The sequence below is a fragment of the Mus musculus genome, chromosome 14 (genome assembly GCF_000001635.26).
Source record: "Mus musculus strain C57BL/6J chromosome 14, GRCm38.p6 C57BL/6J".
In the NCBI taxonomy this organism is placed as follows: Eukaryota; Metazoa; Chordata; class Mammalia; order Rodentia; family Muridae; genus Mus; species Mus musculus.
In genome coordinates, this window is record NC_000080.6 from 101,552,247 (window position 1) to 101,577,067 (window position 24,821).

The window sequence follows — 24,821 nt, forward strand, 5'->3', positions numbered from 1 at the left end:
GGATTTGGAGTTCCATGTCAGCCTGGGCTATCCGTAACCCTATCTCAGAAACAGAAAGGAAGGGAGAGAAGAGGGAGGAAGGGGAGGGACAAAGGGGGGAAATGAGAAGGAAGGAGAAAGGGGGGAATAAAAGAAGAGAAAAGAAGAGGAGGGGAGGGGAGGGGAGGAGAGGAGAGGAGAGGAGAGGAGAGGAGAGGAGAGGAGAGGAGAGGAGAGGAGAGGAGAGGAGAGAAGAGAAGAGAAGAGAAGAGAAGAGAAGAGAAGAGAAGAGAAGAGAAGAGAAGAGAAGAGAAGAGAAGAGAAGAGAAGAGAAGAGAAGAGAAGAGAAGAGAAGAGAAGAGAAGAGAAGAGAAGAGAAGAGAAGAGAAGAGAAGAGAAGTTGAAATGATTTAAGCTAACTCATATGTAGTTATTAAGAACCCAACCTTCGAAGTCTGGAGAAATGGCTACGCAGTCATAGCACAGGCTGATCTTGCAGAGGACCCACGTTCAGATCCCAACAACCACATGAGTCCACTCACTGCCTGTGACTCCAGCTCCAGTGGATGTAGAAGCCTTCTTCTAGACTCCATGGGCACCTGCATGCATGTGGTTCACCTTCAGACAACAAGCGCACACACATACACATAAGTTAGCAGATCAACCTTGAGCAATCAACAAAGGAAATGGTCTCTCACAGTGGAGTGGATTGCTTATCAGTGGAAACCCTACACACACACACACACACACACACACAGAGAGAGAGAGAGAGAGAGAGAGAGAGAGAGAGAGACACACCCTGAAGCTCTGCAGCCCTGCCATAATTTACTCCCATGTTCTCTTGAGAACAGTAATTATCTAACTGGAAATGGGGCCAGTGGCCAGGACTCAAGTCGTGGAGGGCCTTCAGCATGCTGCCCAGAGCATAAGCATCCCTTCAGAGCAGACAAGACAAGCAAATAAAGAAATCACCCCGGTGAGAAGGCTGATCTAATCCTGTGGGTCACAATCTCCCTGGCTATTCTTTGCTTCAACTTCTCCCACTCCATTTGTAGTATCCAGACGTGGTCTTAGTCCCCCAAAGTGCTAGATGGTAAATTGGGTTGCCTCATCTATTTCCTACCCCTCAGCCCTGGGAGAGAGAATGCTCTCTGAGAATTAGAACCTCGGATGCTGACTTTCTTGGGAGTGTATTTATACACCCTTTCCTGTAACAAAATGTTCTAGAACAAGAACTCCAGAATATAATTATTTTTGCTAGGAACAATTACACTTCAAAGGGACACTGATAGTTGTGTGTAGACTTGGAAGAAAAACATATGAGTCAGCATTTTATAGAGTATTTGGCGAAAACACCTCCAATAAATGATGACTTCTACTATTTTAGGCCTAAAATGCACCTCTCCCTTTTTTTTTTTTTTTTTTCCTTTTTTTTTTAATGACTAGAAATAAGTGACTATTTTGAAAGAAACAACTTTCTCAAAAAATATAACTACATTCAAGGTCTACAAAAGGCATTTGCTTTGGAGTTACTTACTGTGACTTAATTATTGATATTGGATGAGTCAATTATTTATACTTTGTCCTTCCATTTCCATGAATTTTCTACAGCCATTTTTTTTGGTCCCTATGTGTGTGTGCAAAGGTTGAACAAATTTAATGGACTCAGCACCATTGTGAACGTCACGATTCTAGGATATGATGTGATTTTTCAGTCCAAGAAGCAAAGGCAGTTGACCCACATTGTAAAATGTTGAGTAAAGATGAGCTTGGCTTGCCCCAAATTCAGCTGAGTTCCCTGGCTGCTACTGAAACGCACAGTGCTACAACTCAGATTATGAAAGAAAAATATACATACAACAAAATGCTTCAGGCCAGAACTTAGGAAACCTCTGCTCTGGGACCACTGCAGTGTGAAAAATCCAAGGGGCTCCTTCTTCACAGTGAGATAAGAAACTCACATATACAAATTCATAGGGGCAGGGGTGAGAAACAGACAGGCACACACACACACACAGGGATATCGATTCATTTATCTCTGATACAAAACTTTTTTGATTAGTTACACTGACTTGGTGTCAGGCAAAAATTCAATCACTAGAACAAATGGAAAATTGGACATAGTTTGAATAATAGAAAAAAACTGAAATCTGTGTCATGGTACTAAATGAGGGGCATCATACATGCTAAACAAATGCTCTGCCCTAAGCTGCAGAGCCAGTGTGGAAGCCCAATTTCTCTGGAGAATTTCTACTACAACAATTTGATTAGTGGGAGAAATGCATTCAAAAACTTGGTACTTCACAATATAGAACATATCTTTCATAAAACTGTTCTACTTGTTAACATGTTTATTGAAAATGGACAGCATCCATGCAGGCATTTATGCTAAGGTATTAATAAAGGCTAAGTGGCTTAGATGAGGTTGGTGCATCTTTTTCTTAGAACCCAACAAGAGCAAAAATAGACGGAAGAGGCTAAATGAAACTAAGATACATTTACACAGCCAAAGAAGCAACCAAGGGACCCATGAGACAACCAGTAAAATGGCAAAACGTATTTGTGGACCACACATCTGATAAGATCCAAACTGTATGCAAGACCAATTCACAGAAAGAACCAAGAGACCTCGACCAACTGCACAGAGGACTCGACAGTTCTGAAAACAAAGGAGCACGTGAGTAACAGAAATAACAGGTGGGACTTATTTAAACTGTCCAACACCATGAACCAACATAGAAACAAAACTCGAAGGACAATGAGAGATGGCCTCAGAATTGTCAGGAAATCACTCAGCAGAAGGGTCAATGACAACCAATGTTGACAGGAAGGTGAAAAGGGAAGAAAAAAACACTTTTCATAATGCTGAAAAAACAAGACAGGTTCCCCTGTTCTAAAATAATAACTGTATTGTTATTAAATGATTTAATAGAAAACTCACGTCCAGTTGATAAATAGGAAACTTATTATCTTAAGATTGAAGATGAGTTACAGTGATTGTACTTAAATGGAATAATTCCTGATCTTATTTACCTCACTTTTAAATGGATTTCCTGGCAACTAATATGAGAACCTAGGAACTATTCATTTCTAACTTACCAACTTACCTACAAATAGCTACAGATGTCAGGAATCAACCTGTGCGAGCCAATGGACATTGATCACAAAAAGCTAAAGATAAAACTAAAGGAGATGGAAAGACATCCGCAAACAAAAACCCTTCAAACAAAAAACAAATGAGGGACCAGACCCCAGACACATCTTTTCAGACCTGTGAACTTTAAGGATAATATTAAGGCTAAACCTTCAGAGCAGGAAGTTACAGCCACACCACTGAGGCACCATCTTGACGCCAGGGGCCTCCCTATACACACTTCCCATTCCTCCTGCATTCACTCTCAAGTTCATCGCCTGTGTGAGTTGCCACCTCCAGACAGCAGCCCTGGAAGGGCTGGACCCCTTGCACTTACAGTGAAGAATTCATTGTTCTGGTAAACAGTTTTTAAAGGCTACTTCTGTCTTCTTGCTCTGTGTGGCTTAGAAGAACAAAAGGAAACTGCTCACTGTTTCGTTCATTTGTGTTGTGAAGTTTTCCTTGATTTCTGGTGTCCTTGGGAGCCATTTTTTCTTGCAGAACTAAAGGCTGAAATATCAAACCAGCTGTTACAGAGTAAGAGCCATAGAAATCCAGGCAAGGGACGTATGTGCTTTCTGGGACTCAGGACTTGAGCTAAGATGATTGCACCGCTTGGGTAATAGAGTGTTTCTATACTTAGCAACTGGTTGGAGGTCTGGGAGAGTAGATGGATGCAACACAGGGAGAATTTTCTCAAACTGCACAGTACAAACACTTTCTCTCATGAGGCCAGCTGAAACATGCATCTGTTTTTACACAGGTCTCAGTTAGTCTCATGTGAAATGCCAAATAAGACTCTTTAAGGAAAACAAATTGAAGGCTTTCCCGGGAACTGCTCGCGGTTTTATATACTCTCCCAGTGTGTTTCTTATTACACATTGACTTAAAAAAAAAAAAAACCCACATGCAGAATAAGTGCATCAATCCAGCGTGATGGTTGCTTCATGAGATGAATCTTTACTAACATTTTCTACAAAACCAAGTCTTGACTTAATATCAAAGGCTTCCTTCAGGTCTTATGAATGGAACCAAGAGTCCTCAGGTACATCACGCTATATATAAAGCCAGGAAACAGAATACAAGTGAAATGAAAATATAATAGAGAAATGATAAACAGCCTTCTTCCAGAAGGATGTCGGCAGCACAGTTCTCTATACTGGCTCACCTTGTTCATTCTCTAAATGGAATCATTCTTCACCTGAGCCAATACTGGAAAAGATGCTTTTGCCTTTTTGATCAAAGGCTTGCCCTAAACAAACACAGGGCAGAAGTATACAGGAGACTGTAATGTCCCTGTCACACATTCCTTGTCGTCTATATGCCCACCCATCATGAGCCAGTCTTTATGCAATGATGACACATGGTGCCCCTGCCTAAATCCATGAATCTTCAGGGCTGGAGAGATGGCTCAGTAGGCAAAGTGCTTGCCTCACAAACAGCCTGAACATTTGCTCCCCAGAATACAGATCTTAAAGGCTGCTGTGATCGTGGCCTTTATTACCTCAGCACTCACAGCACTCATGAGCCAAAGACAGCGTCCCTGGGCCTGGCCAGCCAGCTAGCCTTGCCTATTTGAAAAGTTCCAGCCAGTGAGAGACCAAAAAAATAAGACGGACAGCTCCTGAGAAATGGCAGCGGAGGCTGATCTCTGACCACCACTTGCAAGTACATACAGATGCATGTACATACATATGAACACATGCGCACATACGAACATGTGTATACGTGTTCAAAGGCATACGAAGAACGTTAGTGGACTGCTGAGGCAGGCCTCACACACAGATTATCACCATGCATTTATATATTTTGAGCAACCTAAAATGTTGAACTGGTTGGCACATCCAGAGGGGAAATTATTTGATCACTGAAAACGATGACCTGATTGTCAAATCAAAAACAGGAGCTGGCAATTGAATAAGCTCAATTTTTAAAATAATAAATATCATTATAAAGGTAGTTTTTATTTTTTAAAGAAAAGAAAAACAAACCGTGTATGAAGATTCCATAATGAAACCCCTTTATTCTGAGTGCTTCTTTTTTTTTAATTAATAAAGAATAAGTGTGTACAGTAACTAAAAGGTCAGGTATATGAACAGCCAGGAACCAGAGGCTGGATAGCCCACAGACCTAAGATAGAACCAAAAGTGACTGGACCAAACAAAAAGTCAATAAAATGACTCCTACTGATATTCTGTTATACTCATAGTTCAGTTCCCAGACTAACTATCGTCAAAGATGCTTCACGAAGTAACTGGTGAGAGCAGAGGCAGAGACCCACAGTCAAACATTAGGTGGAGCTCCGGGAATGGCAAGGAAGCGGGAGAAAAGGGATTGCAGGAACCAGAGGGATCAAGGACACTGGAGAACACAGTCCACAGAATCAACTAAGCTGGGCTCTTAAGGGCTCAGAGACTGAAACAACCACCACAGAGCCCGCATGATCCTCTGCATATATGCTATGGTGGTGTATTTTGGTGTTCTTGCGGGACTCCTAACAATGTGAGTGCGGGTGTCTCTGACTATTTTGCCCGCTCTCGGGACCCTTTTTCTCCTACTGAGTTGTCTCACCCAGCTTTGCTACAATGGTTTGTGCTTAGTCTTACTGTAATTTGTTATGTCATGTTCAGTAGATATCCCTGGGAGGCCTACTCTATTCTGAAGGGAAATGGGGGAAAAGTGAATCTGAGGGAGATGGAAGAGACTGGGGGAAGTGGAGGGAGAGGAAACTGTAGTCTTTACATAACATATGAGAAAAGAATTTTTAAAAGACCAGGCCTGGTCCAGTGATACCAGTAGCCCCAGAAGATGGCTAAGGCCAGCTCGTTGGCTGATAGCCTCAGGGAAAGAGCTTGATTGAGGAAATTAGACAGAATGTAGAACATGGCACCCACCATCTTCCTTCATCCTCTCTGTGTACTGATATGCACACCGCAAGTGCTCATATATCATACACATATACTACACTCTCAAATACATGCATGCATGCATACATACATACATACATACATACATACATATATACGAAAAACAAAACTAAGTGGAAATATTGAACTGATTAAGGGAACTACCAGGAAGACAGAAAATGTCCCGTAAAGGAATTAGTAAGTGCCTGAACTGGTGCCCAGGACAAGGGTTCTAAGGCAGCTCTTCTTAAGAGGGAGAATGCACTGTAAAGCCACAGTGCAGAAGCAGATGCCAAACCAATCCTTTAACCATGCTGTCCCAAGCTCTGTTTTCATTAGGCCAGGAGCTGAGACAGACAGGGTAGGGACAAATGACCCATCAGAAGGGCACATTTTCCTAACCCTGCAGCTACTGCAGAAGACTAGAGAACCACCAACTCTGCCTTCTGAAACTCCAGTGTAAAAATGGTGACACCGCCCTGTGACGATAAGCCAGGTTACCAAAGCTTAGGATTGTCGACACTTAAGGAAATGCTTTTCCACTCCAGCCTTCTATGAAGGCAGTGGTCTCCTGCTTAAGAGGGAACACAGCCTACGGGAACAAAGATCAGAACTGTATCCTGGCTCTAGCTCAGTCTTGTCAGTAAAGGTGCTGTGTGGTCATCAGCATTCTGCCTAACTGTTGATTCTCATATATATAAAATCGGTATCAAGACTCTGACCTCTGCTTAGCCAACAACTATGACAGTCACGTGGCATAGCATGAAGTGCTTTAGAAATCCAATCCAAAAGTATCAACCGTAACGTTGACTTTCTTCCTTCAATTAGAAATGGTGCAGTCTGTCAAATAGAAGCACACCAATTTTAACACAGACCCAGTAAAGGTTAAATTGTTATCCCATACCCATACATAAAGAAAACCACAGAAAAAGCAAAGCAGAACCAAGAGAAGCTAGGATACCTCCCTGCACAAAGAGGGGGTCAAGTGTGAAAAGCAAAAATAACATTAACCTTTTGCCATCATTAATAATTCATATACATGATATGAATATGCTTGATGATTTCCTCTATTAGGTAACACACCAAGGAACACTAATTAGGTCATAAAAATCTTATCTGACTCTACAAATAAGTTAGTATGGAAATTAGCAGGCTCAAATTGGAGATCTCCCCCTCAGAGGAGCGTCTGAGATGCCCCTCAGAGGATGGTCTCTCCCCTCAGAGATTAGGGAATACCATGGAAGAGGGGGAGGAAAGACTGTAGGAGTCAGAAGGAAAACGAAGGCCTTTGAATCAAGTAAGCAGGGCTCACATGGGTTCACAGAAACTGAAACAAAAAGCATAGAGCATGCAAAGATCTGCACCAGGTCCTCTGTGTCTATGCTGTGGCTGTTAGTTCAGTGTTTTTGTGAAACGCCTAATAACATGAGCAGGTCTATCTCTGAGTCTTTTCCTCCTATTGAGTTGCCTTGCCCAGCCTTGATATGAGGGCAAGTGCCTTGGGTTAGTGTCTCTTCCTTTGTGCAGTTTGGTTGCTGTCTCTTGAGGGGGCCTGTTCTTCTCTGAAGAGGAAAAAGAGGAGGAGGAGTGAGGAAGAGGGTGGGAAGCTCAGAGGAGTAGAAGGAGGGAGAGCTGTGGTTGGTCTGTATGGTGTGGGAGAAGAATCTACTTTCACTTAAACAGTAAGAAAAGTATCAGTGAAGGCAAAGCCAACCTCTCCTTCTTTATTCCATCACTGAAAATTATCCTAACTTTGTAATCATAAAGTGTGTACCTCCAAGGCACGGCTAATATGCTCGGCTCAAAGTCCTGATACAGAAAAGAGCTTCTTGAGTTTATTTACAAAACAGAGGTTCTGGTTGACCCAAAGCTTCCTGGATCTTCTGCTCCACAGACAACACCAAGGTTTCAAAGCCTGAAGAACCGGGTACCTCCAGCTGCACATGAACGACTCTGCTGGCTAGAAACGCCTAAACAGTTCTTCTACCAAAAGAAAGCCTGTGAGAACTGCCACTGTTGAGCAAGACCACGCAGGCTGTTTAACCAAACAAAACAAGAGACATCTTCTAAACAATGCCAAAATGTTTTTTTGTTTCTTTATTTGCTTGTTTGTTTTTTAATTCATGTAGAACTAGTGCTTTTGAATCCCAGCCAGGGGTTGGGATGGAGAAGAAAGACAAAAGACATTGAAGAAGGTTGGGGGAAATTAATAAAGGAAAACTATAGGAAAGTTGATTAAAAATAGAGAATGCTCATAAGATCTTCTCCCAAGAAGCCATTACAACACTATGGAGAGAAATTTAAAACAAACAAATGAAAAACTGTAAAACTCCTGGAGTGCAGAAGATTCCTGAAGGACTCGAATAAACAGATCTTCCGATGAATGCCACAATCTACATGATAATGAACCCCCAAAACAGCCAACTGGAGGAAGGAAACTCCACAGAGTCCATCTGTAAGCAAGATTAGAGAGACATACTTCACCCTAAACTTCCCAACAAGGAGGTCAAACAGGACAAACAACGCCTGTGTCATTCACTGCGAAGACGAAAGTGAAGACTGAGAAAAAGAAAGTTTGACATGTTTGTCAGCTGAGTCTCCACAGCTCCCCTGGAGCTACAGCTGCGTCTCTTCAGAGACTCACTCTGTGATGAAAAATTATTGGTTTCACTCTGTCAACAAGAAGTGACAATTAGACACTTTCTCAACAAGAAACAAACACAGAGCTTTAGACGCTGACAAGTTTCTACTCTGTCTGGAAAAAAACAAAACAAAACAAAACAAAAACCTTAATGTTGTTCCGATTCTTTGAAGAATTCAACAAAAGGTCTTTCTCCGAATACTAAATTAAATAAGCCATTCAAACAGCCCACGCCCATCCTTCACTCTTCCAAGTGTATACTCCAAAAGATGTCTTCTTTTTTGATGTCCCTTTTTCTCAAATATGACCAGAGGGTCACTGGAGCTGTTTATAGGGCAGAACAGGATGCTGGCATCACAGGGAAGGGGCGCCGATGGGCTTCTCTGTTGTCTTTGGTGCCTTTGCTTTCGGCCAGCTTAGCGCTCCAGGCTCACTGAGGGACAGATGGGAAGTCGCACTAACCAAATGGTTATTATCTGTGCAGATGGCTGTCTCTGTTTTGAATCGTCCAGTCTTGTACTTCCTACTTCATTTGTATAGGTCTGGACAGTCGCTCCCTGAAGGCTTTTTTGTATGTAATTAGGGCTCCTCATTGTCTCCCTGCCTGACCCTCCCTGTGAGTGAGGCATATTCCATTCCCAGTGCACTTGTTCATGCTCTCACCCTCCCAGACTGATCCACCCAGAACCGAGAATACCCTTGCTGATAACGAGCGTGACTCAGACTCCACTCCTGAGGGATTCCCAGCAAATGGACCGCACCGCAAGCTTAAACCAGGCTATTTCTGGAGCTGTCCCAGAGACAGTAAATGGGATGCCAGACTGACAAGTGAGTTTTGTGACAACTTACTAAACTCCTTCTTCAAGAATCAGATGTGGAGACTACCTAAAAACGAGAGCTCGTGCAATCTGCTAATTGATCTGTGGGAACAAGTATGAGCAATATTTTCTGGGCTTTCCCTCTCTGGGATCTTCATATTTGAGAAATTTGAGAAAATGCACACTATGAATTTTTTCAAAGGTATGGATGTAGGGATTTAAGAATCACTGTACAAGTGTCTTTTACAGTTTGTATTTTCTAAACAACCTTTATTAATTTAAAGATGATGCTTTTTGCTAAGAAGCCATTGGCACGCCATAAAGTTCAGGAGGAGACAAGCCATTGCTTTGTCATTCCCATGTAGTGAGCAAGCACTGGCTGTCCAGTAGCTGAGCTGTGCTGATATTATGGAGTTATACCATTTATAATCAAGAAGTTGAATGTAGTAAGAGACACAGGCTTACACACAAACCTTAAAATTATCAACATGTTAGAGGATAAAACAAAGTATCCAATGACAGAAAGGGACAGAAAGCTCAGTCTGGGCTAAGGGACAAGAGTGGACTTTGGCTGAAACTGAGCCTAGAAGGATGAAGTAAAATGGGAACGAAGAGGAAGGTCCCTCACCGAGTCCATGTTTAAGTGGGAAGTAACAGGCACCCAACCCAAACTCACGAAATGGAATATCTGTGTTCCTTGTCATCAGGAAGAACCAGTGTAGCGCTGGCTTTATAGGCAAATGGAACCAGCACTTTCCCAGTTCTGTAATCAGAGGGTGGGCTCAAAAATAAGGCGTTTAGAAAGTAGAAAGCAAGTCTGTCCTATCCCCACAGCAGGTACTGAGGCTAAGCAGTAAAGACCAGGTACCCGGATGAGCATCTACATTCCCAGAGACCTGGTGGGGGACAGCGCAGAAGTCGCACAGGACTCCGTGTTCTGACGCAGTAGCTCCCTGTAGCACAGCGCTCTCCTAAGCAGCTAAAACGGTAAGGTCAGCAACACTGCCGCAATGTCAAGAGCCACCCAGAGAAAGCAACGCCACGCGTGGATGGAAGGAGGGTGAGGCTTCTTGAAGACTGAGTACACGGCACCTGCTGTCACCAACAGGAAGGTAACTCTTCACTAGAGAGCCAGGGCAATACAAGCTGTCGCTCATTTCATCTTCAAATGAAGATTCAGAAAATAACCGATGCTTCCGGATACCAGGGCTTCCAGTAACCTCAGACATGCCCTAGATAATAACACCATCTTCGTTTTGTACATAAGAATCACTTAACCAGTCGTGGCACTAGAAACCTCCCCCACCTAAGGACCACTCCTGCCTCTCAGAAGGAGCAGAACAGAGAACTGGGAACAGAACAGCACCTCCTTCCCTACCTTGCCTCAACTTACACTTGCTATCTATCCCGCACTATTCGCCACACGCTGAGTATCTACTACACATAAGTCATGTGACCCTGTCATAGTCCCGCCCACTTGTAGATCCAGCTCCAGCGTCAGCAGCACACTCAGTCTTACTACACACTAGAGAACACAGGAATCACTTAGCCTAACAGCTCTCGGAAGCAGCCAGCCTTACCACATAGCATCCTTGGAGTACATGTGACAGCAGCACCTTTGAGAGGGCTGTTGTGGCTGGAATATGAAATGGCCCTACACGGTGGATGTTTTGAGCACCTGGGCCTCACCTTATGGTACTGATTTGAGGTTGTGGAGCCTTTATGAAATGGGGCAGAAGTAAGCTACTGGGGTCCAGCTTTTAAAAGGTATACATATCCCCAGTTCCAACCTGTGACCTCTCCTTTCTGCCTGGTATCACTTGAAACATACACACACCCACACACACACACATACACACACACATACACACACATAGCCATAGGCCCAGACACTCGGCTTTCCCTACTGTGATGGTCTGTGACCCAATGGAAACCATAAACTAAAGTCAACCTTTCCTCTCTTACGTTACTTCTGTCAGAAAATGTCACTTCAAAAGTGGACAGTGGATTCTCCACAGTCTGCCCCTGATCTCTTATTCCCCAATCATTAAGACACAGAGAACATAAAAATCATAAAATGAAAACAACGTGCTCCCCCTTGTTAAGGAGTAAGAAAGTAAGCCGCTCTCCTCCATTATGGGAGCTGAGGCAGATGAGTGTGAGCAATGCTCACTGGTGAGCCTGGATAAATCACCAGCAAAAGAGAGAACCCCTGCCTAACATAATTGATTCCTCCACGACACTACATGGAAACCTCGTATTATACCAATTCTTAACTCATATGAGAAGGCAAAGAGACTCAGTGGCAAGTTAATAAGCTTCAAATAGCTAAAAGTGTTTCATAAGTAGAGGACTTTTGATTTTTCTTTAAGTTATTACTATTATGTGTGCATGCATGTGTCACTCCAGGTGTGTGCGGGATATACTATGCATGTGGATGCCAGAGGACAGCATCAATGGTTGTACTGCTCCTTCCAAAACGGGTTCTACATGTCAAACTCAAATCTTCAGATCTGCGGAGCCAGGACGGCCACCTAATGAACCATCTCACTGGCCAATACATAGGATTCTTAAATGTTATAATAATGCAGGCACAACCAAACAAGGACTATAATTTGTATGTCTTCAAATTTCTAGGGCAAAAGGAATTGTAAGAATTTCACGGACCTAGAAACAGTTGTTTTCATTGCTCTTAATTATATCCAGAAAGTATAATTATATCATATTATATCATATAATATATATAACATATTATATAATTATATTAAGGGACGGGGAGAAGGAAAAAGGCCAGCTTAGCCATTCACAACAGCAACAGAAGGAACCACTTTGAGATCAGACATGGCACTAAAGTGCTTTTGAACAGTGCTTTGTGATTCATTCAGCAATCCCTTCAAAGGAAGACATCAGTAATAATAAATAGCCAACTTTCTAATTTTGTCTAAGCAAACTTGAATACTAGATACTAAAGTACTAAGGCAAATAATACTCTTCATTACATCATGTTGATTCTGTTATTATATTCAAACCCATGAGGCTGGGGCTGGGAATATACCACAGTGACAGATTACTTGCTTAGTGCTATGAAGCCCTGGGTTCAATCTAGAGGGGTGAAGGGTAAGGGAAGTGGGGAAAAGAGAGGAAACAGCAGAGGAAAAGATGTCTAGAGGTAGCTCAGTGGTAAAGTTGAAGTCTGCACTCCTGAGACCTTGGGTTCTACTCCCAGCACCATGGGGGGTGGAGGGATATGATATTAAAGTATCATGATTCAACTAGTTTGAACCATAAGAAAATGTTCTATCTTATTCTTCTTTAAATTTTGTTTTATACATTATGTGCGGGGAGTCGGGGGTCAGGAACACATGTGGAGAACAAAGAGCAACCTCATGGGGTAGGCTCTCTCCTTCTACCCTTAAGTGGGTTCCAGGAATGGAACTCAGGTCATCAAACTCACATCATTGAGCAGGAAACACCTTGGCCCACTGAGCAACCTCATGGTCCCTTAATGACTTACCCACTACACACGTGCACAATCACAAGACATTGGCAGGCTAGTTCTGTATTCATCTGGCATTTCTGGCATATCCAACTGAGCCTTAAGCCTTGGCTGGGGTCGAGGGTCATCAGAATCAATCGGGAAGCTACAAGGAAGCTGCAGAGTGAGCAGCTGACCTGATCAGAAGGCACGGTGCATCACAGAAAGTAAGCAAAGACAACAGGAGGTATCCTCATGGTTTCCGCCAATGAAACAGGAAGGGCCAAATTAAAACCCAAATGTAGAGAGGCACTTTAAAATGCCTGCTCAAAACTAAAAGAGAAAATCAAAAGCCCAGGATTAATATGTAAAGTTGGTGAAAATGTTAACAAACAAGCAAGTAAAAAAAAATTAGAGCTTTGTACTGTTTTTTGAGTGTTCCTATAAGTTTTAACTCATTTTTTTTTTAACAAAGCAAAGCTGTGTACAGTACACACACAGCCTGATATTCAGGAAACTTTTCTCAAGGAGCACATACATTCCTTGACAGCCACAGTCTCATAAATATTTTTTTAAGGTGGGGTTATTTCTAGCTTCTCCAGAAAGCACTAGCCCACAAATTCTTTTAAATCTGATACCCTAAAAAGTAGCTGATGTCAAAACTCTGGCAGTTCTCCAGTGGATAAGTGACTGTCACACACCAGCTAACTCCTTAGGAACAGCTAATCCCTCTATAAAACTGAGTGAGCTGCTAAATAGCCCAACTTCCCAGTGGGAAGTCGCCGCCACCATCGTTGTCAACTACTGGAAGGTGCCCCATCATTGGCTGCTAGAAAAAGGGTGCCTGTACAGCAGAGTTGTGCTCAGCGTGATTAATAAACCCATGTTTTAAAAAATCCATTCTAACAACTTTTAGAGAAAATATAGCCAAAGCCACTCCAATGTAGGGGAATGTTCTTAGATCAGTAGACTAATAAATATATATCCAAAGCCACTACAGTGTAAAGGAATGTTCTTAGATCAGTAGACTAATAAACATACACAGCCCGAGTTGGATTTCTCCACCAAGCTCTCGTTTTCCAACATGGTGCAACCTGTTTCTCACTTGGCTATGTTAATAAATACATGATGGTAAATTGGTCTTTCAATAAATACTTTCTCACCCAAAATACCCTTTCTCTTGGAAACATGGCCCTCTTCTTGTGAATGTTCCATTAACTAGGTTTTCCTAGGAATCCCTAGAACCTTGCAATTGAAGAAAAACAAAGAAGCTAAGCAACCCTATTAAAATAACCGTGATATTTTAGCAATTCCAAATGATTCGAGTGGGCACACGTGAACATTCACTAACACTAGAACGTTCTACTGCTCCACTCTAGAAACTCACCGCTTCTGAGACGCCCATCTTGACAAAAGCCTAAAAGAAGTTAGGAGCAAATGCCATCAGTGTCACCACCCCCCTCCCCGAGTTCACATCCTCCCAGAAAGAAGAGCTTACAGCCCTGTGTCTGGCTCCTGTAAAGGTGCAAAGTGCTAAAGGAAAAGAAAGACCACACATTTGAGAATCCAGGCTGCAAGCATTAACCCTACCAAAACCATTTAAAATATAGCTTTTCCTCCATAAACATTGAGTGTCTCATCACTTAGCCTGTGTTGCAATTTAAAGTCAGCTCCATCCACCCCAGAAAAAAAAGTGAGTAATCCAAGTCCCCAAGAGTCCTATTTCAGAAAACCTTGCTTCCCACAGTTTTGTACCTACGCAATAAAAAGACATATGGCACAACACAAAAGCATTTACAGTTTGAGACAAGTTAAGCGGAAAGCTACATATGTTAGGTATCAAATGTTTTATGTGGTTTTCTGTTGACCATCTATCTTTTTGTATTATTTTTAATCTAGCCTATTCTAATTAAAATATAATTGCATCACTTCTCATCTTCCCTTTCTTCCCTCCGACCCCTCCCATAGTGCCCCTCCTCTCTCACTCAAACTGATAACCTTTTTCATTGAGTATGATTACACACATACACACACACACGCATACATAAAGAGAAGGGGCACAAATATAAAAATACATCCTGTTGTGTCTGTTTTTATTGTTTGTGTGTATGTGGTATATGATTTCAGGAATGACCATTTGTATCAGTAACTCCTCAGGAACCTCTTTCCTGGGAAAGGTTAATCTCCCTCTCTCAGCAGTCATTAGAGGCTTATAGTTCTTGGTCTAGAAGGGAGACTTCATGAGATTTTTTTTTCCCTTCTGCACTGGCATGCCTATTGACATTGTCCTTTTTTGAGTGCTCGTTTCTAGGAAACACATTCTCACAGCAGACTCCTTGGACCTCTGGTTCTTTCAGTCATTCCATCCCCCGTTCACTGATGTCCTACAGCCCTGGACGCTGGAGGTCTGATGAAGATATATCCATTGTGGCTCCCCAGGATCCTTTGATCTCTGTACTATGTCCGGTTATGATTTCCTGTAATGTGGACCAGGTATCTTGAGAGCAATGCACGTCGTACTAATGCTGAAAATGAGCTCTCGGTGGTTGTGGCCTTTATGCCCGTGAGCATGTCTGCCAGGGAGAAACTATCAACTAAGAGGTCCTTCCATGTCCTCCATTGAAGAGATCTTAAGTAAGATTTGCTAAAACTAAACATATTTGTTAAACTTTATGGGTACATTTTCATTCTTATAGAACTCATGCTGATTTTTTTATTCATTTAAGACCCAAATATAGCAAAACCCATAGCTTCTATATTTTACAATTTAGGCTCAAGGCTTTGACACCTACTTGAATATGTTACTAATAACTCAATAAACGACATTTAATCATTTTTATTCTATATGTGGTGTGTGTATGTGCACGTGTAGAGCCCAGAGGTTGACACTGGTATCTTTCACTACCATTCTCTGCTTTATCTTTTGAGACACGGTCTCTCCCTGAATCCAGAGTTCATTGATTAGCTGGTCTGGCTGACCAGTAAGCTCCAGGGATCCATCTGACTCCACCCTCCCCACAGCACGAGGGCTACAGAGATGAGCAACTACAGCCAGCTTTTATGTGGGTGGTGGGGATCTGAATGCCTGTGATTTTGTAGCAGTTTACAGATGAACTATCTGCCTAACCCCCAACATGCTTAACCTCTTAAGCTCACATTCTTTCTCCAATGTCAAGCATACTTCTTCATTATACAATATGGTGGGATTTCTCCTCATGAAGAGTATCCTATCAATGACTATGTTCCTCTCTCTACATAAATGAACACTTATGCTTACTTACAGAACATCCTGCAGTCTGTGTGGTGGAGTCTAGTTTTTGTTGGTTTGTTTGGGTTTTGTTTGTTTGTTTGCTTGCTTGCTTGCTCGTCTTGGTTTGTTTTTCAAATACTAATTTGTTTTTACCCTCAGCTTAGGAAGCCAAGTAAGTTTTAATTTAATCCATAGAGTAGATAATACATTAATGACCACATAACGACGCCCATGTTCTAATGTCCTAGCTCAGTCTTGGTTTGCTTTGGTTTGCTTTGGTTTTTTGAGACAGGATTCCATGTAGCCCAGTTTGGCATTAAATTGCTGGGCAGCTAAAGATGATCCTAAATTCCTAGGCTCCTGCTTTCACTTCCAATGTGTGAGGATATAGCAGTGAGAAACCACATTCAGCTTTGTGTCCTAATTACTGATGAATCACATGGCAAAAGAACTGTGAGGGTGTGATTAAGAAGGGTCATGAAGTGGGGGTGAGAGTGTGGGGGTGGTTATCCTGGCTATTCTCAGCAAACCCAGTGCACTCAGAGTCCTTACTTAGGGAGGCGAGGGAGTGAGGGAAGGAGATATGATCCCTGAAACAGATGTCAAAGTGATGCAATTTCTGGAAGGTGGCCTCAAGCCAAGGAGTGCATGTAACCTCCAGGAGCTACAAAAAAAAGCAAGGGACAGATTCTCCCCTGAAGCATCCAGAAGGAAGGCAGTCCTGCCAGCCCACTGCCCCTGGCACCGTAAGACCTATTTCAGGTGTCTGACCTCCAACACGGTCAGGTAATAGACTTCTGCTGCTCTAAGTTTATAGTAATTTGCTACAGTAAAAATGATCAGTTTTATTAGTGGCAAGGATAAACAGGGCCAGTATTAAAGCTAATTAATCATACACAAAATATCCAAAACAACTTAGAAATAAATATCCTAAAAATTATAATTAACATTTGAGTTAAAGGGTATGATTTACTAATGGTTTCTTAAAAATCATGTTAATTACATAGTGCTTTGGGGAGGATAATAATCATTAGATAAACAATTTTTAATCTGCGCTGTGTTAAGCACTAGTGATCAAAAGATAAGTAATGAAATGAGATACACACGAGTGAATGAGCAACTTACAATAATCTGATATATGCTACAATCAGAGAAAAACATAAAAAAACAGGTTGATAAACACAGACACACACAAAAATGGCTAATTCCTCATGAGTGGGGGGCAGTCATTGGACAGTGAAGTCTGAGGATAAACTCAATCAGGCTACAGCATAAAGTAGACAACAGTCCTGAAAGAAACTAGACGTCATCCGCAAACAATGGAAAATCTGAAGAGGCTGCAGGGCAGTTGTGTGATTGACACAAACTTAGAAGGAAAGGAGGCTGGAGAGGTGGCTTGGCAGTTAAGAACACTGGCTGTTTTTCCAGAGGACCTGGGTTTGATTTCCGGCATGCACATGGTAGTTCAAAACTATCTGCAACCTCCAGTCCCAAAGGACTCTAAACTCTCTTCTTACCTATAGAGCACCAGGCACACATGTGGCCAAAGACAAGCATGCAGGCCAAACACCCATACATGTTAAATAAATAAACAGCTCTAACTTAAAATGTTATATTGTAGAAGGTCAAAACACTGCCTATGGTGTAAAGCATATGAAGACTATACTAATGCTGAAAGAACATATTTATTCTAGAGCAACACAATTATGTCCCATTTTTTACCCCATAGAAATTCAATCCTACCTTATCACTGCCTTCATGAGTCACAGCCACCACGACTGATTCTGGTTACTTTTCTCCACACAAATTCTCACTATACTATAAATACATAAACCCCATTAAAGAGGGTGGGGCTTTAGAGTAAGACTCTGGCACTAAATGTGCCTGCCATCTTGGATGATACTTAGAAGTTGGGTGCATTCCAGCTATGATGAAGTCACTGTATCTGCTCCCTGCTCAAATCCTACTGATCCATTGATCTTGCTGTCACCTAAGACATGCTTCTCTGCCTAAGTTCCCCCAACAAATTGCACTCTGGGACATCTTAATTCTGTCTGCTGCCCCTGCAAGCTGCTCTGGCGCCTTCAAGCTGGCTCACATACACTGAACCCAGGTTTTCCTAGAACATCCCCAAATCTTAATATTCAGTCACAAACACTCCAAGATCATTCACTACCTTTTATCAGGCAAGTGCTTTGTAACATAAAATAAGATTTATGCTACGGGTTACACAAAGCTATGGAACTGTATATAAAGTAAGCAAAGTGAATAGTAACAAAATCAACTAACTATTTTATGAAACTCATCTGCAACTTACACTTTCAAAAAAATGGTCCCAAATTCATATCACAAGAAAACAAAACTTAATGTGAAGAAACAGTGATATGTATAGTTTTAAAAAACGTGATCTACTCTCAAAAAATGCAAAGCCATTCTTCAAAAAAGATATCCAAGATGCTTTCCCCATAAGTATTTTTTAAACATCTTATTCCTAGTATCTATACGAAAATTGAAAGTATTTTTCTATATTACAAGAATGTCGGGGCTGGTGAGATGGCTCAGTGGATAAAAGCACTGACTGCTCTTCCGAAGGTCCTGAGTTCAAATCCCAGCAACCACATGATGGCTCACAACTATCTGTAATGAGATCTGATGCCCTCTTCTGGTATGTCTAAAGAGAGCTACAGTGTACTTACCATATAACAATAAATAAATAAATAAACCAGAGTGAGCAGGGCTGGAGCAAGCAGAGGTCCTGAGTTCAATTCCTAGCAACCACATGATGACTCATAACCATATGTACAGCTACAGTGTACTCATATATATATAATAAATAAATAAATCTTTTTTTTAAAAAAAAAAGAATGTCTATAGTACTAACCTCACTGGAGAATTAAGTCATAATAAAACTTTGTATCAATGTGAAATTGCAAACTCTAACACTGTTCAACTCAGTGTTAGAGACAGAATGGCACTTTGATAGCCTCTCCACCCTGTAATTCAGCGGCAGCACGAGCAGCTTGGTATTGCAGCCTCATTACCTGTGTTCCTGTTCATCTGTAGGCCTCGAATCAGACTCACACATCTTTGTGTCTAGTGGATGGCGTGCATCTATGCACATGTTATGTTCAACCCATGTGCTCAGGAGAAGTGAGCATAATCTACTGGATTAGCAGTGGTTATTAGCAATCCCCATCTCAAGACTGCTCAAGTCTCAGTTTCAAAAAGTATTTGGACAAAGTGTGAGCCTCAGAATAAATACTACGCTTGCACATACCTTTTTTACTTCCTTAGTTTTCTGTAACAGAATCTCAAATAAAAACATGAGCTGCCAAAGAGGAATAAGCAATATTTAATGTTAAGCAAATGCTTTTACATTTCACCTCTGAAAATCTTCAGTTTTCCTACTACGTGAAACAGCATTAACAAAAAAATTGACTAACAGAATAATGTTGAATTAAAATTTGTTTAGATTTATTTATTTTTAGGAATGTGTGTGTATGTGTGTGTGTGTGTGTGTGTGCATGTCTTTGTGTACACCATGGTGTGCAGCAAGTGCAGGAGAAGGCCAGATGATATCAAATCCACTGAAACTGGAGTTACAGATAGTTGTGAACCACCGGTGTGGGTGCTGGAAATAGAACCTGGGTCCTATGTAAGACTAGAAAACCCTCCTAATAGCAAAGCCATCTCTTCAGCACCAGAATTAGCAGAATGAGAGAAAATAACTATGCATATGAATATCATTCACAAATAAGATTAAAATTACTGTATAGATCCTAGTGTTTGACCATAGCATTGTATACATGTACTGAAATACCATGCTGCACTCCACAAATATATGTAACATATACAATTACTATGTGTTAATAGAAAAGGAAAAATGAATTACGAAAATTTTGAGAAGCCATAAAATAGAGCAGTGTTTTAGTCCTTTCTACTTCAAAATAGAAAGTAAGTCTAAAATCAACTTTTTTCTAATTCATATTAACCGGTCATTTATTAGCATGTACCATTGGACACAGTGGCTTCCACCATGCTGAGTTGGGGGAGGGAGCTGACAAGCAGCAGCGTCTGACTGCTTCCACTCATTCTTGTCTTGGTCCCACTTGGTGGAGAAGTCCTAAATGGGGTTGACCTTCCTACGTAGCATCTGATTGCTCTGCATGGTCACCCGGTCTCGATCAAAAGTCTGAGGGATTGGGCCATTCACAGAGTGCATCTCCCAAATCGGAATGGAAGCCATGAAGTCAATGAAGAGCATGGCCATGCTCACAACAGTCTTCCACCTATCGGTGCCCCTGTTTATCTCAGCGGAGCTCTTGCTAAACTGAATGCAGTACAACTGGAATTTCTCATCCTGGATAGGATGCCCCAGTCAGCCTTTTCCACCTTCAGGGTCTTGTGGCTGGTAGACAGCAATCTGATGTGAGCCACATCGGGTAAGGCAAAGTCATAAATAGGGAGAGCTTAGTCTTCACTCTTCACAACTTTCCCATGTGCTCAAACACACACCGAGATAGAATGGCTGCCTTGCCAACTGGACTAAGTGTCCTGGTAGTCAACATTCTGCCACCGCTGCCCTCTACACCTGGGCTGCTGGTGACCAGAAGACTGGGGCCCTGAACTGGAAAAGCTAAATTCATTTTCAGTTGGCTCTAGAACAAGAAAATGTTAAATTACTATTCAAATCTGAATGTAACTGTTTGGCAAGTTAAAAACTGAAGAACAAAACCAAGGGTGAAAAGAAGAAAGAAACAAACAAACAAAAATACAGGCTTTCTGTCCTGCTCCAGCTGAGAAGTTTCCTCTGGGGCTGAGCGAAGCTAAAAATAGTTTCCTCTCTTAGCTTGATGAAAATCATCAACTGCGTAACTGCCACGTGCTTTGTTTATTTTCTGTCATGGCTCCTCTGGACTTAAGTGGATAATTATTTACTTCAGTGTGGAGTCAGCCCTCTCCCATCAGAGGTATTCAGATAGAAAAGAGAATATAGTCACTGGCCAGGGTTCATTGGTGCCAAATAACCGCACTATCGTGGTCAGAGCATGAAATAAACACAACAGGCTTGTGTGTTGAAGGCTCGGTCCTCAGATGGTGGCACTATTTGGGGAGAGCTAGAAACAACCTGGTGACCCTCGGGTGGGGTAAGTAGATAGCTGGAGGCATGTCCTTTGAGGGTTTTATCTTGCCATGACTCCTGACTGTCTGTCTTTCTCTACTTCTTGCCTACTATGAGGGCAGCAATGAATGCCTTGTTAGCTCTGACGCTCTGCCTCATGGAAATCAACGAACAATAGAGCAAGATGACCATGAACTGAAACCTCCGAAACCACCAAAATAAATCTTTCCTTTTTCAATTGGTTTTCAAGATGTTTTGGGTGTTTCTAATCTAAAAAAGAGGGGGGAGGGTGTATAAGCAGTAAGGCGATCTTGGATAAGTTGTTCTACCTATTCTGGTCCTAGAGTAGCCAGGTTGCTTCAAAGAGGCTCAGGTCGACTGACCAACTGACTGTAAGCTGTGCAGAGAGCTCAGCTCAAGATTTTATGAACTTCAGGCTTTTGGTGATGCTACTGACGCCTCTGCTTTGCATCCTTCCAGCTATCATAAACAAGCCAATAAAAGTCATAAGTTCGGGGCTGGCAAGATGGCCTAGAGGCTAAGAGCACTGATTGCTCTTCCAAAGGTCCTGAGTTCAAATCCCAGCAACCACATGGTGGCTCACAACCACCCTTAATGAGATCTGACACCTTCTTCTGGTACGTCTGAAGACAGTAACAGTGTACTTAATTATAATAATAAATAAATCTTTGGGCCGGAGCGAGCAGAGTTGATCAGAGCAAGCGGGGCCAACCAGATTGAGCAGAGGTCCTAAACTCAATTCCCAACAACCACATGAAGGCTCACAACCATCTCAACAGCTACAGTGTACTCATATACATAAAATAAATAAATCTTTTTTAAAAAGTAACAAGTTCACCCAATTTGACTTTTGGAATATCCTTACTTTGGTTTGTCACTGATTTCCCAGTAGACAACTTGGTCAACATTACACAACAGTAAGCCCTCACATTCAATCCTATGGTGAAACAAAAAATTTATCCAGACTAATGGAATTTAAGAAAGGAGAGGCCAGATACTATGTCTCTGCTGTCTTGTATTCTTATCATTGACTCACAGAATAATGCTGTGCCCTTTGCTTTCACTGAAGATTATTACAGAAAGTACCCTATTGTTTCATGGTACATACTGTAAAACTATAATTGCTCAATGTCAATTAAGCCCCAGTTGTGAAATTTCATCTAGAGCTGAGTATCTAGAACAACCATTCCAGCCAGGCATGGTGGTGCATGCCTTTAATCCCAGGACTCCAGAAGCAAAGGTAGGCAGATCTTTGAGTTCCCAGCCAGCGGGTCTACATAAGAAGAACCTGTCTCAAAGAAACCAACCAACCAGCCAACCAACAAGAAGAAAGAAGAGGAGGAGGAGGAGGAGGAGGAGGAGGAGGAGGAGGAGGAGGAGGAGGAAGGAAGGAAGGAAGGAAGGAAGGAAGGAAGGAAGGAAGGAAGGAAGGAAAAGGAAGAAGAGGAGGAGAGGAGGAGGAGAAGGAGAAAGAGGAGGAGGAGAGGAAGGAAGGAAGGAAGGAGGGAGGGAGGGAGGGAGGGAGGGAGGGAGGGAGGGAGGGAGGGAGGAAGGAAGGAAGGAAGGACCATTTCTCAAAGCAGCTGTATTTGTTTGTTTGGTTTTTGCTTCTTCTGGACAACTTACTAGATGGCGATGCTATGTTCTACATCTAGGACTCAAGCTAGGTTAACTCTTGTTATTTGGTTCTGATCTCTCATCTCTTTTTATTGACAGTCTTTACCTCTCAGGCCCTTTTTAAAAAGAAACATGGTATAAATAAACTTTGTAAATTATTTTTTTAAAAAACATGCTAAGACTCTTTGGAGCAAGATAACAATAATAGTTGCATATCATAAATATTCTAAAAGCCACAAAACCGTATGCACTCTTAACTTTGTGTTAGATGAATTTACCCATTTTTTTTTAATGTACAACATAATTGTAGCAAATAACATGATTATCGGCTGCATGATCATTACACTCTTGTTCTCTCTGTGCTGTGCAGAGGGAAGGCTAACCTCTCTCCTGGCATCTGTATCTCCTCTGCCAGACCATCACTTCGCTAAGTTTTAGGATAATCTTCTGTCACACAGCTTTTGTTAAAAATCCTTGACCATTCCGGAAAGCTAGTGGTTTTTTAGCTAGCCTGTTGTTTGGTCTTGAAATTGCTTTCTTTCAAAGAACGTCTTTCATGGTCTTTGTTTCCCTTCGTGCATAAATCAAATAAAACCAGCTGTTCTGGTTAAGGAAGTTGAGCTAGAGGACAGGAGACACTACTCCCTCTCAGGTTTCCCCAGGCCACACAGAAAGAGAAGCAGAAACTTTACAAATAGAAAGGGTTTGGGAGGAAACTCTAGATATTTCTAGACCAGCACAATGAAAAAAGGTGTTAGTGCATGTAACCTGTACAATTCCCCCAGTCCTTCACCTCACTCACACTTAAGGAATGCAAGCATTTTAAAGGAGAATATAGTTCAATCTCCTCCAGTTTCTCTGGCAAAAATCACTTGTGGTGGTAATTTGTAACAATCTCTAAAGCTCAGTTATACAATGGAATGTGGGCTAATGCATGATCCTGGAACTGGCAGGTTTTTAGAAATAACCATGGAATAAAGATAACCTTTCTATAAACTCAATAAAGATGAGTCAGGTGATGAATTGCTACTGTTAATAAGGGATGCAAATTACATTTCCCTAATTTTAATTGGTGTTTTAATTCAGCTTTGTCAGTGAACATGACATGTTTTAGGAAGACAGGCTTAGAGTTATACATTTTTGATTAGTGTTTTAATTCAGCTGTGTCAACCAAAATGACAAGTCACAAAAAGACATGCCCATCATGTGTTCATGCTTTCCAAATGAATGGAGCCTTCTAACATGTTAATTAAGGTGTATTAGATCCCAAAATTCAAAACAGTACCTTTATTTTCTGTGGAGAAGTTACATAAAGACTATCTAACCGCTACCTTCTGAACAGATAGCAAAACAAAATGAATGATCCCACATATTATAAACTGATTGAATAACCCTGGAAATAAGCTGTTAGCCCAAGTCAAAGGTGAGTGCACACCTCTAACCAAGAGACACAGGCAGGATTGTTGTTACTTGAACAGAAGTCTGGTCTGTTTAATACATTCCAGGCCAGTCAGACCTGTACTGTAACAAGACCTGGTTTCCAAAATCCAAGTAAACAAATACATAAAGAAACAGTTTCCTTGAGAGGAAAGAGCAATAGTGATTGATATGATGAATGCAAGGAATAAATAAAAATACAATGAAGGCTCCAATAAGCAATGTAAGGAAAGTGGCCAATAGAAAGAGATGCGAAAGTAGCCAAAATGTGGACTAAAAGAGACTTACTTAATGTTACATCCTACATTTAAGGACTAGTTCACAGGGCCGGTGAGATGACTTAACAGGTAAAGACACTTGCCACCATAAATGACAGCTTGATCTCCAGAACCCACATGGTTAAAACAGAGACTAACTCCCCT

The 24,821-nt window shown here is 41.7% G+C and overlaps 1 protein-coding gene and 1 pseudogene across 11 annotated transcripts in view; both read right to left on the minus strand.

Annotated features, from left to right (window-relative positions):
• Positions 1 to 24,821, minus strand: part of Tbc1d4 (TBC1 domain family, member 4) — a 166,922-nt gene that overhangs the window by 109,887 nt on the left and 32,214 nt on the right. The window lies entirely within an intron of this gene.
• On the minus strand, positions 316 to 21,887 carry Gm34417 (annotated as a pseudogene).